Here is a 24,773-nt window from a genome sequence, read left to right as displayed (position 1 = left end):
AGCCTTGAATTCATAACCTTTTTGTATAAACCTTCAAAATTTTGGTATTATAAGTATTAGTCACTACACCTGATATATATACATATATTTTTTTTCATCTTATGTCTTTGTGTGACCTTACAATATATAAACATGCACACTCATTCACAAACACACACAGAGGCATAGACAAATTAATATAGCCATACTAAGTTTTCTGGAAATAATGAGCATTATTTAACTAGCACATTTTCTTCTTTATTTTACAATGTCTATAATGCAGTTCCTGACTAATAATTGTCTTTTCTCAAATGCACATTTCTCTTTAAAAATGTCCTTTGAATGGAATGTTCTAGCTAAGGGCTCACTGCTGTAACCGTTCCCATAGCCCTCACTCAGTACATTAGCTTGACTGCTGCTCCAGCCACAGCCATTATGATTTTCCCAGGAGAACTCAGATGGGAAAAGGAAACTGTTAGTGGGTAGTGTATACCAAGTTTGAATATAGTCTTCAAAAGCATTCTAGCTGAGCCTAAAATGAGAATATTTTCTTCTATTTTTCAATGGGCAAAATACTATTATTGAACTCATTACAATAAAAAGAGTGATATAGCAAAAATACACAGGCATGGGGAAAAGGAAAAGAATTTGCTTGGAACACTTGTTTTAGATGCAAATATTGGAAAGCCAAAGGGGTAAATTTCCAGTTGAATCTCTAAACTCAGATGTTTTCTACATTGTTCTTTCTCAACACACAGTAACAAAATTACTTTTAATTCAACCAAGGTTGAAAGTTGAAGATTTTTAAGAACTTTAATTTTATCTTAAAATTATTTCTCTTCTCCTGAAATTTCATATGTGAGTGCATATATATGTATGTACACACATACGTATATTTCTTGGTCTAATTTAAGTCTGAATGTTTTAATCATTCTATACTTCAGTTTTGTTGACAGTTATCATACAAATGCTTAATCTCAAAGCTTTGGAATTGTCTTGAAAAAGTAAACCCTTTATTTTCAAAGCATTGTAGGGTTATTGCTGCTGAATGGGAGAGTTACAGGCTGGAACCTGCTGCTAAATGACTTTGCTCAATATGTTTAGAGGTATGGCTTCCAGGAATGAAGTGGGTGCTTCCTTGCTTCTATGCAAATACATGACACCTCAAAGTCCATAGAGTAACATCTGACTGGGTGTATAGTAGAAGGCAATGATACAGCATGAGCACAGTAGGGAAAGGCATAATTAGAAAGTGGAACCAGAGCAACTGGAGAAAGGTAAGCTTGAAAAGAAAATAAGAATAAAACAAGGCAAGCAACTGTTACTAAAGATTCTCAAAAGATTTCAAGTATATACATAAGATCTCTTAGTAACCCTCAGAAAGACACCATTCCCTTAGAATTATAAATCAGAAATATTACAGCAGAGAAAACTCAGAGATGAATTTCTTAAACAATTTCAGAAACCCATGACACCTCATCCATAATTCCATCAACTCATTTATTACTATAATTGGTAAGACAAGTCCCATGTAAGTTTCTGACTATCAGGGACAGCAGCAGAAGTTAGGATATTTTTGTATATCATAATATTATTATAAAATCAATTCTGAAAAATTAATAACATAGGTTAATACAAAAAGTATGTATTGATGAATGATTAAGTAACTGCTTTTTATTGGTTCTAGTGTTTCTGGCATATATATTATTAGGGTAGTATATGAAAATGATATGAGAAGGATTGTTTTCTGCTAGGTATTTTAATTTTTTATTTACAATAAAAGGGAAAAACTAGTTTCTTTTAATTTTTACCAATTCCTTACACATTGTTATTTTGTTCTCTATTTTTCTTCCACATTTTCCAGCGTTTCAAAGTATGAGATAATAAATGACCATCTATGAGTTAGTAGTATAATCACATTTGAGTGGTAATGAAGGCTAGTAGTGAATTGTCCTTAACATAACACTAGAATCAGGTATATAGCTGTTGGAGATTGGCAGCATCTATGGTCTGAGTACTTTACTCATTTCTGTATTCAGACCCATCATCTTTTACCTTGGCAATCCCTATGAAATGAGTTGATGTCTATTTGCCCACTATTAATTGAGCTGGATATAGACATCTGATTTCCATTAGTCAAAATGATACTAGCAGGCTTGATACAAGCAAAGACTGAGAAGTAATATACATTTCTACTAACCCCTGAGGGAGCTTGCTCTATGAAAGAGTCAAGACTAAAGTTCTAGATGTGAAACCATGTCAGCAGAATCCAACCATCCATACCAACAGCTTCCTACATCAAAGCCTGGACCATTTAGCAGTTGATCACAGATGTATGTGGAAGTGCAGACCCCGGGGGAATATTAGTAGAAATGAGGAGAGTCCCAGCCTCTTGGTAGGTACAGAAGGAAATGTATGCCATTGTTAGATGAAGCTGTTAAAATCATGGGGTGTTTTTTAAAGCTGAAACAACTTCCCAAAGATTGATAATCTGAATGTTTAAAGGTATTATTTTTTGAAATTTCAATGAGGAATTGGTATTGGTCTGTGCCAGAGACCCTTGTAAGAACCTGTCAATATTAACTTATTTTTATCATGCTCACAATCTTATAATGTGAAAAAAATAAAATCAGAAATGTAAAATTAAAATTAAACATAGAAGGGTTTCAATGCCCAGTATCATGTATTAAATAGAGTCTGACTACAACCCACAAAATTTGATGCCAGGATTTTTAGGATTATAGTTACTGATTATAGTTCTTATTACATAAGATTACAATCATTCAGATAAAATTCTGCCCCTTTCAAGCATAGGCTAAAACTGTTGCTATTTTATTCCTTAGGATTTTTCTCCATGACTATTTTTTTCATTAGTAATATTTTTGTGTAAGCCATTAAGAAAGGTCCATGGATTAATTTCTCAGATTCCCCAAAAGATAATAAAAATGGTGAAAGTTAATTTTTAGAAGTTGTCCAGAATACTGAATGAATACAGTGCTCACATCTGCTTTAGCATCCCACGAATGTGAATGTATGAGTGTTCAACTACTTTTGAAAGAATGTTTAATCTAAGTTAATATTTTATTCACTTGATGTTTGTTTGTTTAAGCAATTTCAAGAACAAAGCCAGTATTCTATCACATTCTAGGAGTTTCTCACTTGACAGAACTCACAGGCCTGCAGCAATGAAGTCTGAGAAACACCCTTGTGGGAATCAAACAGGAAATTCTAACACCTGACTTATTTCACCTGTTCACCCTGACTTATTTCAGGCATAGCAAAGTGATTAACAAGATATCATGTCTACTTCCTGTGTGGGGTCTATTTCATGGCTCCAGGGAGATCCCTCTTCCTGGATGATTATTTCCCAATGCTTCCAAAAGATATTGTTTTAAACCTGTGATATAACTAGGGATATTTAAAATAACTGAGAGAGTGGAGGAGACAGTTTCTCTAAGTACAAAAGTACAGCTTAGTCTTCTGGAAAGAGACCAATTGTACATGGATTTTTATGTTCCACCTTCAGAGTCAAGAGACCATTGGCTATTCCCTCTTGCATCCTTCTCTGTGAAATATGAGAATGAAGGTACTCTCAGCGGATTTAAAGAGAAATAAATGCAGAAAAATAAGAATTATTTTCTTATATAGCATAAAAGTCCTCCTGTAGAATCTCTGGCTCAAGAGATCATTTAATTTAATAATTTTATGACAGCAAATAACATCTCCTGTGCCATAATGTGCATAGAGTAAAGGTAAATCAACCTTTATCTTTCCAGCGTAAGTTAATTGCCCATAGAAGATGAGAAGAACTTCCCTTCCTGTTATAAGCACTGGACCACCCAGTAGATCCCCAATGGCTATCATATGACTAACAAGAGAGAAGTTTGGAATAACCTTTCCTCCAATCATGAATATCAGACCCCTACTTAAACTACAACATTGATGCCAAAAACTTTAATGGTTGAATATTTTTGGCAAAAACTTAAGAATAAAAGCTTTTCTCTGTTATATTTCATATTCAACTACAGTTTTACATTAATAATATCTATAATGTGAGGAAAATAAATTAGAGAACCTAATAATAGATGTGAACTAATTCAACTATACAATTAAAAAACAGTAGAGTTTCATAATCCACAGGTGTTCAGAATTTGCTACATTCAGGCAAGTTTTGTTATCTAAAAACTAGATAATATTTTAGAAGAAAATGTGGGGATACTGAATCCATTAGTCTGTTAAGTTTGCCATAACAAAACAGCACAGACTAAGTGGATTAAATGGTTCACATTCATTTTTTATGGTTTTAAGGACAAGAAGTCTAAAATCAAGGTACCCTATCAATGTCTTGGGTCCAAGAAATAACTAAAATTAATTTTGATAAGGAAAATGACAATCCGAAATAGGTTTTAAGAAAGTTTTGGACTCTATAGAGTTGTGCAGATAAAGAGCACCAAAGAAATGAAACTAGCCAATTAAGGAAATATTAGTAACATACAGAAAGCAGTAATGAAAATGTAGTTATAATAGATCTGGAGGAGGAACTTTAAAATATGGATATGAGCTGGGCTCTGGTGGCTCATGCCTGACGTTCTTGTTCAGGAGGCTGAGATCTGAAGATCATGGGTTGAAACCAGCCAGCCTGATCAGGAAAGTCCACGAGACTCTTACTTTCAAAAAACTCCCCAAAAGTCAAACGTAGAGTCCTGGCTCAAGTGGTATAGTGCTAACTTTGAGCAAAAGAATCTAGGGGGTAGTGCTCCAGCCCTGAGTTCAAACCCCAGGACTGGTATATAACCACACACACACGCGCGCACACACACACACACACACACACACACACACACACACACACACACACACACACAATGGACAAGAGTCTTGTTCAATGTAGATGTGCATCCTGGGCAGGATGTAAAGTGCAATTTATTGACAAATGAAAAATATTATGTATAATGAAAGGAACTTTCCTATTTTAAAATGCGCGACATCTGGAGGCTGGTAAGGACACTAGTAGTTAAATGAACCATGATCTGCAGAAAGGATCTGCAGAAACTGAGTCATTATACATATACATATATATGCAGTATCTATGCTTCTTTATTTTTACCAGAAAGTAGATGAAAATCTGATATACAGTGCTAACTAGAGGTACAGAGTGCTTTTAAGTGATGGTGCGCATGGATATAATCATATGGTACAGGGAGAAACGAAACTGAGTTGTATTTTATTGCTTTCATACTGTGAAGTAGTAAGATGAGAAAAAAAAAAAAAAAGGCAGTGCATAGGTAGCCAGAGGAGCTCCAGGAAGCCCAGGAAAGAGACAAAAGAAAGCACCTTTGTAAAACTGGAGGAGTAAAAAATGTTAACCTGATAGAGAATTTTCTCTGATAATGAAGAAATACTCAACAGAGTTTGTGAGGTTGACATGCACCACTTTGCTTCTCCTATAAACAGTGGTTTTTAATATGAAATGATTTTGTCTCTTTCTTTAGGGGTATTTAGTAACTTCTAGAGACATATTTTATTGTCACAATGGAGTTGTGACTACAACTTAGTGGATAGAGGCAAGGAGAGTAAATAAGCATCTAAAAAAACCAGGATAAAATAACATATATATATATATATATATATATATAATCCATTCCAAGATTTGAACTGTGTCAAGATTAAAAAATGTTAGTCCAGATCTTGCTGAGGATCATACTAGTGAGATTTTTTTTCATCCTAGTTAGAATTCTCTACCATTTTTCAAAATTAGGAAGTAATGGTCTTCCAAATCCCATAATTTTTATGTTTTCATAATTTAAAATGTAAACCCAACACTCACTTTTCCTTTCGAGGCTAAGTATTACCAGCATATCCTATATGTTTCTAACTCCAAATGCCAGGTCTATTTAAGAATCCTGAACTAGGCTATATTTACTTTGTCTAATCCAATATAGATTTTTTCAGTGTACAGCTGGAAAGCTAGCCTGTTTTAAGTTTGTATGTTACAGGTTAATGTTCATTTTAAATACATTAAAAAGTTACTTAAATACAATGAGATATATTCAACTTAGCAAAATGTAATTTTTTCCATTTTTTTCTCTAAGACAGTTATAGTTTAGAGCAGCTTTTCTTTAAAAAAATAAGTTTGTGAAAAGAAATCCATTGTAAGAGAGCCTGAATTTCCAATAACAATATAATTTTCCCCCAATTATATCTTAAAAATAATTTTTGACACATATGGTTCTTCTCTCAACAGTGCCCATTTTTTTAAACAAAATATCACTTGTTTCATCTTCATATGAAGCAAACTTCCTAAATTTACTACCTACACACTCAAATATCTTCCACAGGATCCTGATTTATTTATGTGAAAAGCAAGATAATACAATGTGTCACTGGGGAATTATTTCCCTTCTGTCCTGGACTTTTGAATCATAGACTGCCTCATGCTGCTCAGCTGTTGGCTCTGGACAGAGTCCAGAGCAGCACAGTACTGTGGAAAATGCCAGAAAGATACACCTCTCTATAGCAAATGAAGTAAGAGCTATCTTCTCTATGAACTCAAGAGGATAGCAGAGTGATTTGTATTGCAGTTGATATGTGGAACATTTGTCTTTAATTTTCAGTGTTGGTCAGGGCCACTTGTAGTTCACAAGATGGCTTATTGCTTTCCTAGGAAGTGAAGAAAAGATTTAAAGAACACTTTGCCTCTGCTTGCTGAATGAACCCTATCATGTTTAAGCACACAATACTGATTTCTACATTTTGCTCCATGAGTCTTCCTCACCAAGCAGGTCAAAGAAAAACGAACACTAGTTACATGCACCAAGGCCCATGGCAATCCCATAAATAAACCATTCTCTGCTTGTCTTTTTAGCAGTGTCTTGCTTGAAATTACCCAGGTAGTAAAATTGGTGAGCTCTTCACTTGCTGTGGTGAGAACAGCAGTATGTGACCACGTTCTGAACATGCTCACAGCTTCAGCAGACAGTGTACTTGCTATTTGCTTTAGGAGCTTCCCATGTCTAGGGAAGTTGCCAGGTATTGCAGCTGTGCAGAAGTATGGAGTCTCATTTTACAGGAGAGACTTTTTCATGGGATTCCGAAGAAATTTCATAATGGAGAAATGCTTGGCACTTTAGGAAGAAATAATTTATTTTAAATTTTCTTGGCAGAGCTTCTCAATGAAAATAAAGTGCCAGGAAAGCAATGCCTATTAGGTTCCAAGTCAGTCTAGGGGCAATCTTTTGAAAGATAATCATAACCTTTATATTAAGATGTGAACATCTCTTTAGTTTAGGTGATCTGACCAGGAATGGAGAATTCATTGTTCAGCTCTTTGTGCTTTGTAACATGGGCAGTAACATAATACAATTAGTAGGTTAATAAGTGAAGCTCAGGAATCCACCAACCACAGTTCAGCCATGCTGAATTTAAATAAATTAAATAATAGCATTCATTTTTAACAAGGAAGATCCATGAATTAACATAAAGCCAAACACACATATGAAGAGATGAATATGGCTTATAAAAGCTACGTGTTATTGGTGCCAATGGCTCATGCCAGTCTACTAGCTACTTAGGAAGCTGAGATCTGAGCTGGGACAGGAAAGTCTGTAAGATTCTAATCTCCAATAAACCACCAGAAAACCAGAAGTTGTGCTGTGGCTCAAGTGGTAGAACACTAGCCTTGACCTGAAGAGCTGAGGAACAGAGCCCAGGCCATGAGTTCAAGCCCTACTACCAAGAAAAAGAAATTTATTTGTGTCACTACTCAGTTCAGTAGAAAATAGGGTTGCAAAGATGGTTTTAGTGTTGGCAATAATCTCAAGATACATGAAAGTATATGATAAGAAAATGAATAAATTTGAAAGTATATGATAAGAAAATAAATAATTTTGAAGAGATCTTCCCTAGATTTTTGAACTCTAGTTTGTATTTTGGGAATTGTAATCTTCTTTTGGCCTTTATTAACTGTGAAAGGAAAATACTACACTCCTTTTTTGTATGTATTTTTATTGTAAAATATTATACACAGGGGTTACAGTTACATGAGTAAGGTAATGAGTACATTTCACATCGAGCATTGTTACCTCCTCCTTTTTCCCCTGTCATCCCTTCCCTCCCCACCTCCTCAACTTCTACCTCCCTCACCCCCCAAAGTTGCAAAGTCAATTTTCAACACAGTGTCTTCTACATCTCATTGTTACAATGAGTCATCCTATATCCTTATTTCAGCATTTTGTTATTTCCCTTTCCCTCCCCAAATTAGAAAAATGTATATACAAGAAGCAAGACGCCAGAATCAAATACAATGACAACAGGGGTCATACCATGGGGGAAGAACATACAAGAGAAACAAAAAAAAATCACATAGTACATTATAAGTACATAAAACAATGGCAAGAGAGATAAAACTCTTGTGTCCCTGTCTTGGGGTTCATTTCGATTAGCATCATCCTATATGGTATTATGTACATAGCTTTTGAACATTTTTGCTTGTACTGGACATGTACTAGTTATTGCAGATATTGGAAACCATGGGACCTATGTTTCTTTGTTCCTGGCTTACTTCACTTAATAAAATTTTTTCCAAGTCTTCCATTTCCTAACAAATGGGGCGGTGTCATTCTTCTATGTCTGAAATATCTTCACATTTTCACTAAGGATTTCAAGTTTTCCTCATACCAGAAAGTAAGATGGTACAATGTAGGCATTTAGCCCCTATCATATGTTCAATAAATGGTAGTAAAGGATTACTAATTTTTCATCATAGATTATTGATAATATTATGAATAACCTAGTTTTCAATAAAGATTCTACAATTATTAATATTTATTAGTAAGTTAATACATACTTCGAATGCCATATGTATTATCTTTCTTATTATTTCCTCTTAAGCAAATAAAAATGCATTTTGGGGAAAATCAATTGTTTATGAGTAACTTCAAAATTTCTAGATCAGGATACACACACATACACACACATGCATAATAAAGTTTCCCTTATATTTAAAACATCTGCAATGTGAAAAAATGTTTGTAGTATTTTCTGTTTTTATGTAAATCATTTTGAATATGAGATACTAATTAAATTCTTAAAATTGGAGTCTAAATGACCCAAGTACTAACAATTAAGTCAGAAATGGAGATGCAAAAGACATAGAACATATATCCGAAATTAAAGTACCATATTCAAAGCAAGGTTTACCACTTTCATTTTACCTATAATCAAGTTACTTCATTATTGCAGTTAATTTCCAGATTATCATTAGATCACCCATTAGATGATATCTGGAAAAGATGTTGTGACTGGACCACTCCTCAAATCCACATAAAGTCATTGAATCTCCTTTGTGTCTGTGCAACACACATTTCTCAATAACCATACAGACTGAAAGACAAGACTCCATAGTAAAGCGATCACCTAAATTTAAAAATATTTTTCTTCTTCAGTAGTATTGATTCATTATTTGAATTCAGTATACTCCATGTAGTATGGCCCAGCATTTGAACAGAAAGGCATACTAAATATAATCCTTGCCCTAGGCAAATTCTTGCTTTTCTCAGCAAGATAGAAACATCAATAGATGGATAGATTTGTATTTACCAGGATCCCTGAGGGAGGTGGGCTAGCCTAGCAGAGTTACTCCCACAGTAGTGAGATAAAGCATTCTTGTCCTCTAGAATTTATCTGTTTAGATCTGAGTGAGTCACATGACAGGAAGGTAGACAGAAAGAATAGAAGGTAGAGAGTCATACAATATCATACAACAGAAAGAATAGAAGGTAGAGAGTCATCCAATATCATACAATACAGAGTCCCTTCTGACTTTACACAGCTGAACTTAGGAAACTAGATACATATTTGAATCTTCGCAGGAAGACACAAATTCATTGAGCTAATTTTTTTCCCATTAGATATGACACAGGGTAGATTGATGAAGTCCAGTTGTGACCTACTGAAAATACTAATAAATAACTTAACAAATTTACTGGAGCTAAAGAAACCTGTAGGAGGGGAGAGGGTAGGTTCAACAGAGGCATTGGGAAAGGGAAGGAACTCAATGGAGTTGAAGGTAAAGCACCTTCAAGAGTAAATTAGGCATTCTAAGAACAAAAGTAAGAAAAGTGAAGGCATGAGCATATGGTGATTAGATAATTACCATTTGTTTCTAGCAGGGTGAGTTGTAGAGATAGGTAGAAGCCCAATTTATAAGATGCCTAGTGAGTACTGTCTGAGAACTTGAACTTTATCTCTCAGGCTGTAGAAAGCACTGAAAACTTTTAAACAAGGGATTGATTTGTTTTGATAGTGGGGATATACTTGTAGTCCAGTTCACAAAACCTCTGTGCACCACAATATGCCTGGAGCCTTGGAATGGTGAAGCTACATCAATCAGGGAAAGCAAACAGACATCATGATTTCAACAAATCTCATCATCCCCCAAAGGCCTTAATAAGTTCCTGTCATCAAAGTCATTCTAGCAGCTGTGTTGTGTAAACAATATGTCTATGGCAAAATGTTTTGGAATTCAGCAGTAATCCTTCCTTCTCTACAACAGGATAGGGATTTTCAAACATATGATTCTTTCCTCCAGCACATATTTGGTAGCAGAACTGGGAGTAGCTCCTGCAGCTTAAGATGGAGCTAAACAGAGGTTGGTGGATTTGGTTGGCTCCACGTAAGGGAGTTGGAAGTGAATTGAGAGATGTAGTCTTTCCTGTCAGGGGCTGCCTGTGTACTCAAAAGTATTGCATCACATTCAAAAGAGTTTGACTACATTTTCTCCTAAGATTATATGATCTAAATATATGAACACACTCCTACATTTAAAATTTAAACTGAAAAGAGCTGGAAAGAACATTCATTTTATAATTTTCTACATTTTCTACTTTCTCTTGTGAGAATGTAAGTGTATGATACCTTCCCTCACATGTTATAAAGACCCTGAGCAATGATAAAGTCATAATTTATTTATTTAATCAAAATTTTATGGGACATGAAAACCTTTATCAATGAATGACCAAACATTCAAAGAAAACAATGCCTTTGCTTCTTGACAGATCTGCAATAATACAGAATAACACAAGGATATGATCTAATGGTAGAATATTGAGTAGGAAAACCTAAAATGATGCTTCAGAATTTTTTTCTTTTGTCTCTGAAGCATTCTTTCCACCCTGGGTATAAGAAAGGACCTAGCTGGAATAAGGATTTTATAACTAGCTTCTATTGTATTGTAGATCCAGTTGTGACAGCAGAGAAGCCACCAGTTAAATTTGGAGTCTTAATTAGAGCACTAACAGACAGTAGGGGGACCCCAATCACAAAGCCCTAACACGTGGCTTATATACCCAAATACCACACAAATGCACGAAAGTTATCTTAACAAAATAGCAAATCAGATGTGAACACAATCAAAGTAAATAAAAATCCAGTGAACATTTAAATCTAATGAAGATGTTAAATATAAATCACATATGTACATAATCAAGGGAAATCAAGAACCAATCATGTAAGAGAGTAAGATCTTTTTGGAACCCACAAACTCAAAATACATCTGCAAATCAAAGAATGTCCTCCACCATGAAGGCCCATTGCCCAGACCCAGTTTCCTTACTTTCTTTCCAGTCAAAGACTGACAGCACTTCCTGTAGCTAGCTCTTAATGGAAAGGAAAATAGAATGACCTTCCAGACCTATTGCCCCTTCTTAGTATCAAATACTTTATTTAGGGCTGTGGTTTCTGAGCTCTTCATTTGCTTACTGGTTTTCTTAAAAGTAAATCAGAATAATATGTAGTATGTGTGTGTGTGTCTGTGTGTGTGTGTATGTGTGTGTGAAAGACAGAGAGACAGAGAGATAGAGAGACAGACAGAGACAGACAGACAGAGACAGAGACAGAGACAGACAGACAGAGACAGAGAGAGAGAGAGAGAGAGAGAGAGAGAGTGAGAGAGAGAGAGAGAGGAGAGCAGTTTACCTTTTCTAGTTAATAACAGACAAGGTTGCAAAGATATGGGGCCTAATGGGTGACCTTAATAACAATGACTCTCTGCAGAGTGGACCAGTACTAGGGCAGATTCACAATGTTGTAAGAAGAGCAATATTTGTATGCCTACCATTCAGACTTCTTTTCAAGTCCTTGTCCCAACCCCTACACTAATGTTCAAGAACTTCATTAGGTTTTTCATTCTCAGTTCTACTACAAACCTTATTGCATAACTACCCTTCTTTCAAAAGAATAAAAGAATTAACAGTTTACCTGGCTTTGAAATAAAAACCTTAGTGCAAGAATTGATATAAGGTGAGTTGTATGGTGGATAAGCTATTTATGTTACTCTTTGGTCGCACAATTATTTGTCTTCTTTTGTTTTGCTCTGTAATTTAGAAAATTGGGTTCCATGCTCTATATCAACAGGTTTTCTTTTTGGGGTTATTTTAGTTATTACTGTTGTTCTGGGCTTGCTTTCAGTTATGTATACAATTGGTAAAGAATGGCTGGGGGTACAAGCAAGGTATGAGAGATAGTGATGGAATGCTAATAATTTATTTTCAGGCCAAGTGCTGTCCATGATTGCCTTTCTAAGACTCCAGTTCCGCTTTCTTCTCTTTTCTCCTTCAGAACTAGAAGTATCAAGGACTCCCAATTGTTTTATATATTAGTTGCTGCAAACATCTCAACCTAATTGTCCTAAGCCTTGACTTTCTATTAAGCTGTTCACAGCCAAAATGTTTTATATGTACTCACATATTTCTTGTTAGAAACCAATTGGTAGGGTAGAGAATTCTAATCCATGAGGAAAAGGAGTAAAGCTTTGTGAAAGAACTTCAGAAAAATAACTTAAAACCAGAAAACATTTTGATATGTGTAAAGTACAAAATCTGCATATGCTTATACAGTGATCTCTCTTCTCAATGCCTGAAATCCACATATAACTCTCAGCTTGTCTATTTTCATACATTGAACAATAGTATCTCCTCAGCTCTGTGAAGATATCCTCATATTTTCGTCTCCTTGAACTCAAAGAAGAGCAGAGGTGATACATAGGAAGGAGAGTTAGGGTCATGTTTACCTGTAGTTCTCAGTCTAGCCAGCTCCAGCATTTATTCTGAAATCTTGATATGAAGTACAGGACCAGAGGAAATACAATCAATACAAACAAATCCCAAGTGGAAGTGTCTTATTCCCTCATGATTAGCAAGCTTGAAAAGTAAAACTCTAATAGCTCAGAATTGGCTTAATGCAAGATATTAACAGAGTACGTAATTCATTCAGATATAATTGACATTGTTTTTAAGCTTCTGTACTTACCCAGTCCTCTCTGAGATTTCTGGGATAGTGATTAACATCAGAAGCAAACTCAGGACATGCAGTTCTTTTTCATTACTTAGCCATAGTTCCTAAGCTTGCAACTTGTAAGTTTGCAGACTTTCCACCTACCTTTGAAATAAAGTTTATTCACTGGTTGAATGAATATTTATTTCTGACATAGTCTTAAAAAGCACCTTCTATTTAGAATTAGTCATAGACAAAGAGACATACTTGTAATTGTCAAAAAGATAAACATTAACATACACGTTCCCTTTTGATTGTTCATATTATGGTAACTTTAAATAGTATCTTACATTCTTATAAGCTCTTCAACTTTCATATAAATGTAAAACCATGTAACGTTTACTTCTTGTTTTTAACCTGTAGAAAAAATATTTGGATTTATGTGAGTTTAATATATATATATCTCATTCATAAAAACATTCTTTGTCTAAAATATGATTATGCACAAATACTTATTTTGTAGGGCTAATTACCTCATTATTTCTGTCAGAGACAATAACAATTAAGTTGGAGAAAAGATTGTAATTTCTTGTCCATGGATTCCACAAGAACATAGACACCATCCACATTCAAAGTTTAAAATCTCCTGGATTCATAGTTACTTAGCAAGCTTACCAAAACCATGATGAATGATTATGATAAATCAGATAGATAACTTAGACAAGCATCAATCATAACTTTTTTGTTCTGGATGAATGGGATCTATTTATTCAACATTTTTATAACTTGGAGTTTGCTACCATGATACTTAGTGAAAATTTTGTGAAATAAGGGGGAAATATCCATATTCACAAGGCCAGCATCCTGTTCACATTGCTCCAGCCAGATATCAAGACATCTTTAAATTATATGCCATTGGTTCAAAAGAGACTTTGGAGAAGAGGTTTGTGTAACAAATTAATGTTCTTAATTTACAAATGTGTTAGATTGATATTTATCAATTCATCTCTTATATTTAGCAATGTCTCTCTTCAGAACACTGCATTTTATCCAAAGAAATTTAGTCTCTTACTTTGAGGAAGCTACAGAGTGACTAGATGAGGCATGTGTTTTGTTTGTTTAGTTGTTGGGGTTTTTTTGCACTATACCACCCATTCCTAAGACTTTATCATGGCAAGCAGGTGAGTCCCCATTAAGGAAAATACCTTTATGCTGGATGTTGTATCTCTGCTACATAATTAATATATGCAGGTGACATGTTACTTGGCTGAGACATAAAGGTTCCATAAGTTGTTTCATTGCAAAATTGATGCTAGACCACATGCAGAATTTCAGAGTAGAAAAACTTCAGCTGACTCAAAAGATGCTTCAGAGAGGTATGTGAAAAATACTTTCCTAAAGTTGGGTCCATGTTAAAAGCCCAGTTCTGTGACTTCCTTCTACCTGAGTTGGTGAGATGGTTCTTGCAATGTCCTGAAATCATAGTGAGTGGTGAATCTTTTCTCACCAAAAAGATATAAATAGTAAAGATTATGGTCTTTTACATAGGGCTTAGAAGAAAAATAGCTCATTTATGCAAAGAAAATAAGGAGTAACATAGAGGAGAGTACAGTATCAGTGAAAGACTATAGTATGATCCCCAAAAGCAGAAAAACACAGATCTTCTGGAAATGTGAAAATCCCAAGTGGAAATAGAAATGGAGTTTATTCTAATATAAGAAAATTAAATTCAGTGAATACTATGTAGATTTCAAATGTCTCATACAAAAAGACTGAACATATTTATTTGTATTTAAATTTTATGCAATATCTCTCAATCTAAGAAATGATGTATTACTACAATTATCTAACTGTGTGTAGCCATGTTTGTTCCATACAATGTTTATGATGTACCTATATTTGTATTTACACACTAGTTGTTTATCTAGCTATGTTTATACTAGCCAATCTAGGTTTATGAGATCTAAGAAATGTTAAACATAAATAATAAAAAGTTGAAAGTACATTGGACCTTAATCAATGGTTACGAAAATAAACATGGGAAGAAGAGCAAAAGGAATTACAATGATCAAAAATCCATTGATTTGCTGAATTATAGCTCCTTAGTGCAACTTCTTAAAAATAATAAAAATCTAACAACAACATAAACAGAGAAATAGAAATGTGTTTTTTTAAGAATTTATATTTTTGAATGAAGGCTGAATTGTGATCTTTTCATAACAAATATCTACTTTCATGCCTTTTAACAAAAGCAATTTTAAAACATTTACATGATAGAACAGAATAACATTTATAAACTGTTTCAAGATTGTTTTGAGTTCCCATACAAACCACACAGTCTCGCCTCTCATCAACATCATTCATTACCCTGGTGCATTTATCCCAATTAATGAACTAATGTAAATGTGTGATTAATAATTTCATTATTTTAAGTTCATAGTCTATTTACATTTCCTTCATGTTTCTTTTAATTCTCTTTGGGTAGTTATACAAAGAGTTGACCTTCCAAAGAGCAGTTTATGCGTCTTGATCAATGTTACTCTTTTTCACATTCTAACCCACCCCATCCCACCCCTTCTCTCACTTCTCTTAAGTTTTAGTTTATGGATTGAATTTTTGCCATTTAACAAAACAATTTACATAGGCAATGCATCTTGAGCTATATCATCCCTTTAACAATTCCCCTCCCTTCCAGCCTGACCTCCTCTTATTTTTCTCAGATCTGTAGTATATACAGTGCACTCTTGCCTGCATTCTACTCATTTACCCCATTCATTCTTTTTCCTATCTTCTCCTAAGCCCCCCCCAATCCATTTCCTAGTACCCATTTTGTTGGGCTTTCACTCCGTCTACTTGCATTCTCCATATATTTTATTAAACTTCAGTTTTATTAAACTTCAGTGTGCTTACTTCTGGATTCATAGGTACATTCTAGTTCCCACTAATGAGAGAAACTATGCAACCTGTGCTTCTCTGGGTCTGGCTTACTTCACTTAACATGATCCTCTACAAGTCTTTCTATTTCCTTATGAGAATGGTTCAATGCCATTTTTTCTAATGGATGAGTAGAATTCCTTTGTACATATATACTACATTTTTTTGATCCATTTGTCCTTTCAGGGATATTTGGGCTAATTCCATATCTTGCCTATGGTAAAGAAAGCTCCAATAAACATAGTTGTGGTGACAGCTTTTTTTTTTTTTTGGTCCAGTCGTGGGGCCTGAACTCTGGGCCTGGGCTCTGTCCCTCAGCTCTTCAGCTCAAGGCCAGCGCTCTACCATTTGAGCCACAGTGCCACTTCCGGTTTTTTTCTTTTCTTTTTATTTTTTTGCCGGTCATGGGGCCTGAACTCTGGGTCTGGGTGCTGTCCCTCAGCGATTCAGCTCAAGGCTAGTGCTCTACCACTGGAGCCACAGCGCCACTTACGGCTTTTTCTGTTTATGTGGTGCTGAGGAATAGAACCCAGGGCCTCATGCTTGCAAGGCATGCACTCTTCTGCTGAGCTACCTTCCCAGCCCCCGGCTTTTTTCTTTTTGCTTATGTGGTGCTGAAGAATCGAACCCAGGGCCTCAGGCATGCAAGGCAAGCACTCTACCACTGAGCCACCTTCCCAGCCACAGCTTTAAAGTATCCTTGTTTGTGTTCTATCGGATAAATTTCCAGAAGTGGAACTGGTGGATCATGGGGTAATTTTAGGTGTACTTTTTGAAGACTCTCCATACTCCTTACCATAATGGTTGAACAAGCTTTCTTTGGATACATTCACACCAGCATTGTTTATTGTTAGTTTTCTTGATAATGGCCATTCAAACTGAGGTGAGGTCAAATCTCACAGTTGTTTTGATTTGCATTTCCTTTATGCCCAGAGATGTTGAACATTTTTGCATGTGTCTTTTGGCCATAATTTACTTTTTCTGAGAATTATTTCTTTAAGTTATCAGCCCATTTTTATTGGCTTCTTTTTCCTTTGAGGGTTCAATTTTATGAACTCTAATCATATTTTAGAAAATAGCTTTCCTCATTTTTAACCTAGCTTTCTTCTTTTGTTTTGAGCTATCACATTATATTAGTGATTATCTCTTACAGACCTATCTTGACTGATAGGTTTTCAGATTTCTCTGCGTCTGATTATTAAAAAGTTTATAGGAGGATAGACCAGATATTTGTAGAGTGTTTCTCAAGTTAGATACATGTGATGCTTTTCCCATTAATACACTATGGCTGATGGTCCCAGGGACGAAATTTACTTTTTACAAGAAATATATAGGTGGTTAAAAAGTGGTTTTCCTGACATTGGAAAACCACACTTAACCCTTCTCTCCTTTTCCTACTTAGATGAATTGAGATATTTTTAGTTCCTGATCCATAAATGGAATTTTACCAAACATGATTATTAATCTTAGGCTGAGATATCAAAAATTTAACTTAGAAAATTTCATTTGTCCCCTAAGTCTGAAAACAGTAAAGACACAGGGAAAAGAAATAGTGCCAGTTTTTAGATGGAGTCTTTTGTACATTAAGGAACATGTGGATGAATTAATTTTCCCATAACTGTTTTATGAATATCAGATCATTGGGCTACTAATGACAGAACCCTCATTCCTCATCACTTGAGATCTTCAATCTGCACTTCTTTCACCTCATAACTACACTTGAAGTTTGTACAGATGTCTGTTCCTTCTGCCTATCATACTGATCTCTGCCAGGCAGTTGTAACCTGGAATTATTAGCAGGTTTTGTGTCTATGGAAGCTTGCTAAACTTCCAAGGGTCTACCAGGAAAGTTCATTCTGGCTTGGAATCTCTCAAATTTATTTGTAGTTGGCAAAAAATTCTTGATGGCCAGGCACTGCTGGCTCACACATTATAATCCTAGCTACTCAGGAGGCTAATGTCTGAAAATTGCAGTTCGAAACCAGTCCAGGCAGAAAAGTCCCTGTGAGATCTTATGTCCAATTAACCACTCAAAAACAAGAAACAAGGTTGTGGTTCAAAGTGGTAGAGTTCTAGCCTTGAATAAAAAGAGCTCAGAGACAATGCTCAGTCCCTGAATTCAAGCCCTCAACCAAACTAAATAAATAAATAAAAGTAGTCCTTGCGGATTTGTTCCATAAACTAAGAACAAGTAGCTCTTCTATGAAATCACTACTATTTGTCATTGTGTGTGTGTGTGTGCGTGTGTGTGTGTGTGTGTGTGTGTGTGTGCTGGTTCTGGGATTTGAACTCAGAGCCTGGGCATTGACCTTGAGCTTTGTTGCTCAAGGCTAATAGTGCTCTACCACATGATACACAGTTCTACTTAAGAATATTTTTTTTTGGAGGGGGAGGTTCAGGTCCTGGGGCCTGAACTCTGGGCATGGGCGCTGTCCCTCAGCTCTTCACCTCAAGGCTAGTGGTGTACCACTTGAGCCACAGTGCCACTTCCGGCTTTTTTTTTGTCTTCTGCTTATGTGGTGCTGAGGAATAGAACCCAGGGCCTCATGCATGCAAGGCAAATACTCTACCACTGAGCCACCTTCCCAGTCCTGGTGGTTAATTATATATAGGAGTCTCATGGAGTTTTCTTGTCTGGGCTGGCTTTAAACTAAGATTATCAAGTCTCAGCCTCCTGAGTAGCTAGGATTATAAATGTGAACCACTGGTATCTGACTTTTTTTGTCATCCTCCATATATCCTACTCCATTATAATTTCCTCCGAATCTAGTTAATAAGTATTTCTTCTCCTTCAAAAATCTTGCATTTCATGGTAATATTTTCCTTTGAATCACAACTGATAGCTTAAAGAAATGTATTTCAGGAATTTGAAGTTTGAAAACTTCAAAATTGTTCCAAATGAATTTTTGGATTGCTTCTTCTATGTCCTTGAAGAATGAGGTTGGAATATTGATGGATGTCACATTGAATTTGTAGATAGTCTTGGGCAGTATTGCCATTTTCACAATGTTGACCCTTCCAGTCCAGGAGCATGGGAGGTTTTTCCACTTTCTAAGTTCTGCTTTGATTTCCTTTTTCAGGTTTTTAAAGTTTTTATCATAAAGATCCTTCACTTCTTTGGTTAACTTAATTCCCAGGTATTTTATTTTTTGTAGGGCTATTACAAATGGAGTTGCTTTCCTGATTTCAGCCATGCTTTTCTTATTGTTGGCATACATTGTTGGCCATTGGTTTTTGAGGGTTAATTTTATACCCTGCTACTTTGCCAAAGTTTTGATTCAGCTCCAGTAATTTGAGATGGAGTCCATGGATTCTTTAAATACAAGATCATGTCATCTACAAAGAGGGAGAATTTTACTTCATTTTTTCTCTATTTGGACCTGCTTTATGTTTGCATCATGTCTTATTGTTGTAGCTAGGCCTACTATTACTAAATTGAAGAGAAGTGGAGAGAGTGGACATGCGTGTCTCATTCCTCAGTTTAGAGGAAATAGCTTTAACTTTTTGCTATTAAGTATAGTACTGGCTGTAGGATTGTCATATAAACATTTTATTGTATTGAGGAATGTTCCATAAAAGACCCCGAATATCAAAACGATCCTTAATAGAAAGAATAGTGCTGGAGGAATATCAATACCAAATTTCAAACCTACTAAAGCCATAGTAAACAAAACAGCTTGGTACTGGCACAGGAACAGACCTCAGGACCAATGGCATAGAATTGAAGACCCAGAAATGCACCCACAGACCTATAGCCACCTAATCTTCGATAAGGGAGCTAAAATGGTAAATGGTGCTGGCAAAATTGGTTAACTACTTGTAGAAAACTAAAGCTAGATCCTTATATATCACTCTGCACCAGAATCAACTCCAAATGGATCAAAGACCTCAGAGTCAAAGCAGACACCCTAAAAACATTACAGGATGAAATAGAAGAAACCCTAGGCCTCCTTGGAAGGCTGAAATGTTCTTAATGGAGACCCAGAAACACAACAAACCAAAGAAAGTTTGGACAAATGGGATTGCATGAAATTGCAGAGCTTCTGCATGGCAAAGGACATAACTAGCAAGATCAATAGAAAGCCTACAGATTGGGAGAAGATCTTCACTAGTCATACAACGGACAAGGGTCTCATATCTAAAATATACCTGGAACTCAAAAATTAAATCTCCCAACAACAAATCCTCAAATAAACAATTTCTCTATAAATAAATGGGCTAAAGACTTAAAGAGAAACTTTTCTGAAGAGGAAAGAAGGATAGCCAATAGACATATGAAGAAATGCTCAACTTCACTAGCCATAAAAGAAATGCAAATCTAAACAACATTGAGATTCCATCTCACCCCAGTTAGAATGGCTATAATCAAGAACTCTAATCACAACAGATGCTGGAGAGGATGTGGACAGACGGGAACCTTACTGCAGTGTTGGTGGGAGCAAAAACTTGTTCAACCACTTTGGAAAGCAGTATGGAGGTTCCTCAAAAGACTCCACATAGAGCTCCCCTCTGACCCAGCAATCCCACTTTTGGACATCTACCCAAATGATCACAAACAAGACCATACTAAAGCTACCAGCACAACTATGTTTATTGCAGCATTATTTACCATAGCTACGTTATGGACCTAACCCAGATGCCCTTCAGTAGATGAATGGATCAAGAAAATGTGATATATATATAGAATTCCATTATATATATATATAGAGAGAGAATTCCATTATATATATATATATAGAATTCCATTATATATATATATATATATAGAATTCCATTATATATATATATATATATAAATGGAATTCTATGCTTCTATCAGAAAGAATGGCATTGCCCCATTTGTTAGGAAATGGAAAGACTTGGACAAAATTATATTAAGTGAAGTAAGCCAGACCCAAAGAAACATAGGTCCTATGGTTTCCCTTATTTGCAATAACTAGTATGTGTCTGGGACAAGTAGAAAAGGTCAAAAGCTATATACATATGACCAGATAAGATGAAGTTAAGTGATGAAATGAACCCCAAGATAGGGACACAAGTGGTTTTTTTCTTTCTTGCTATTGATTCTAATGTATTCATAAACTTCCTTGTGATTTTTTTGTTGCTTTGTATGTCCCTTTCCCATGGTATAACCCCTGTTTCCACTATAATTGATGGTATCACTTGGGGAGGGGAAGGGAACCAACAAAATGTTTAAATGGGTTGACCCATCGCAACAATGAGATGAAGACACTATGTTGAAAAACGAACTTTACAATTTAGGCTGGGGGGGATGGGGGGGATGGGATGGGGGGAGGAGGTCTAGTTGTGGAGGTGGGAGGTGGGAGATAGAGGTGGGAGGGAACAGATGGTAGGGGAAAAAGTAGGAGTCAACAATGCTTGAAAAGAAATTTACTTATTATCATGTTCCTGTAACTGTAACCGCTCTGTACAGTATTTTCACAATAAAAAAACTTATTTGAAAATAAATAATAAAAAAGCTTGAAAAATTGTATGTGCCTCTTCATCCTTTTCCCTTCCTCATCCTTCATTTTTTTATGATTATGATTTCTACTACTGATACTATGTAATGTTACTCCCAGGCTCAGAGTTTGTACCTGTCACCTTTTGTATATTTGGAAATAAAAATGACAATTAGCTTGACTCAGAGAAAAAATAACACTGAGAAAAATATATGAACTAATATTTAAGTTTCTACTTTGCATAGAGGTTAAAAAGAAATACTTTCTGCATCACTTTGAAAAGTTAGCATCATTTTAAAGTGAATTATATATTATAATTATATAATGTAGGGAATCTTCTTGCAAAATAAAATAAAATGCAGTGGCTGAAGGAATGAAATCCTTATAACCCATGAAACTGGAAAAGGGGCATTATTTGTAATGTAAAAACTATTGTCTAGGAACAAAAAGTATAGGTAAATGTTTTCTTTAGGTACTTTTCTAGAAAGTTAATATCAAAAGTTTGGTCCGTGGCAAATCAATTAAAAATACCTCTAAATAAATATTAGGGGTGGGTAACAGGCATATTTTAACTAAATGTTATTTGATTATAGGAGCTGACAACTTATTCTCCTATTTCTGGATTTGTGAGACAAGGCTGTAACACATTTACAAAGCAAAACTCTTTAGGGTGGGAATAAAACATCTCCTAAGTCATTAAAACACATCTCAAAAGAAAAAGCTGTGATATACAGAGGCAAAGGATGAAAGCCATTGGAGGTTAGGATAGTATAGAGCCATTGTGGTGTATGTGCTGAGAAACCCCCAGTTGACAGTCTTGTCAATCATCTGTGTTCATTTTTCCTATGTAGCAGTCTGTCAAGGACTTGGCTCCAAGCAAGAAGAAATCATGATTCTACAATCATACTGATTATAGCAGTGATTATAGCAGTTTTGAGGGGCACAGGAAGGGATGGAAATAAAAATTATAAAGGCTTCACAGGTGTTGGCATACCAAAGGATCAAGACAGTCTGTCAACTTTCACACTAGAGACCAAAGAGCTGAAGGAAGGAATATTTCATGAGTAGGAGAGAAAATACAGAAATAGTCTGAGTCTATGGTTCCAAGAAACAAGTTCTGAGAAAATTATTGGAAACATTTATTATAGAAACATTTATTGTAGGTTCTATGATTTTTTGCAAGACATTTTAAAAGCACTGTAACCCCAAAACATTAAAAACAAATATAATATCCTTGTTTTCATTCTCCAGGTGTTCTGCAGTTAAGCTCCTCAAAATTGTCCCAAAAATGAAAATAATTGCACTGTATTCACTATTATTTTAGCTGTGTTAAGCCACCTTCAACAATTGTAAATATCTCATCTCCACTATCCATTCTAGGATGTTCTTACCTTTGGTTAATCTACTTATTTAAGTTTTATAGAACATTATGTCTTATTTTAGTTATAAATCCCTCTCAACATATACTTTCATAAATAAATCATAATTGTCAGCTTACTGAGGGCCAAGGCTATTCTTGCCCACTCAATCACTGCATCAGTTTTCCTCTACAGATGAGCTGCCATGGGTAACCCTTTTCATTTCGTATGTAGCGCTTGATAGGGGAACTTAAAAATGTCTATATTGGAGCTATAGCTTGCATTAAAATGTTTGGTGAGATTCTTGACGTGCTTCTGGTGGAAGCAATTTACTCTGGGAATTGGCTCCTGTGGACTTATCTGTCTAATATAGATGCCTTCAGCAAATAGGTGGATATATTTGTATGTATATATATATATATATAAATTCATGTTTAAATTAATTAAAATTGAATGAAATAAAAATTAATAGTTTAGTCACCAAGTTTACATTTACCTTGAACACTGTGCTGAACAACATGTATCCAGAACAGAGCTATCATTGCATAAGTTTCTGTTTAATGCTTCTACTGTAGACTCTTGGAACCTTAATGAATGTGCCAGGAAGCAAAGGATCCATAAGCAAGACCTAAAGGATAAATAAAGTCTGGGCTACTTTGTTATTTTCATCCCTTATTTCCTAAATTTGTAGAATATATCTTTTTTGGCAATCTAAGGTAAATGATGTCATATTCAGCATAGCAGCTTCAACTGGGGCTACTGTACAGTTATGTAGTCAAGTTTTTTCTGCTAGTTTTAACTGTTTTGCACTGAGACAGACTATTAAATAGCAATACAATAGGGGAACCCACTATATTCTCCACCTCCTTCCCCCTTCCCCCCTCCTCCCTCCTCCTCTCCTTCCCCCCTCATTTTGGACATGACAACTTGTACTTCAATGAGTGCATTTCTTATCAAGCATTGTTGCCTCCTCCTTTGTTTCCCCTTCCCATCCCTTCCCATCTCCCTCTCTCCCCCCTACTCTAATTTTAAAAAGCCTAATGCATTGCTATTTTTTACAAGCACACACATATACATGTATGCACATGTGTGTGCATGTATGAACACGCATGTGCATATACACAGAATCAGCTATATTACTGAGTGATGGTGGTGGCTAAAAATATAAGTTGTACTGAAATCTTGAACACATGGTACATTTGCTTTGCTGAGTTGTGGAAATTAACATCAAAAAGAAATACTATATGAAGTAAGGTGAGAACTATAATAACACCAACAACAGTAAAATAGTACTTAATAAAAATCAGAAAGGTTTAAAAACTCCACACCTTACTGGTATGCAATGTTCAACAATGGATTATTAGAATAAGAGACATCATGGTCACCTCACTTGACTGTAATTTGCTATGCTGCTATTGATAAGATCTGGACAGAACTGTTATATGATAATATTGTGAGGCATTGCTTTTCTGTCCACACTCCTCTTTTCTTATTTAAATGAATTCCATTTGGTTAGAAACAATTTTCCTTTCAGAAGGTCACAGTATCCACTGTATTAATCATACAAAAGAAATCTTCCATTATAAAAAAATGTTCACTTCTATTATTTTACCCAGTCATCTTAGGGAATATGGATAAATGTCTGCATTGATCTGTGACTTCTTTTTTTTTTTTTTTGGGTCCAGTCGTGGGGCCTGAACTCTGGGCCTGGGCACTGTCTCTCAGCTCTTCAGCTCAAGGCTAGCACTCTACCACTTGAGCCACAGTGCCA

Source organism: Dipodomys ordii, unplaced genomic scaffold (assembly GCF_000151885.1).
Source record: "Dipodomys ordii isolate 6190 unplaced genomic scaffold, Dord_2.0 Scaffold126, whole genome shotgun sequence".
Lineage (NCBI taxonomy): Eukaryota > Metazoa > Chordata > Mammalia > Rodentia > Heteromyidae > Dipodomys > Dipodomys ordii.
The sequence above is the reverse complement of the archived record's forward strand: the minus strand, read 5'-3'. Positions refer to the sequence as shown.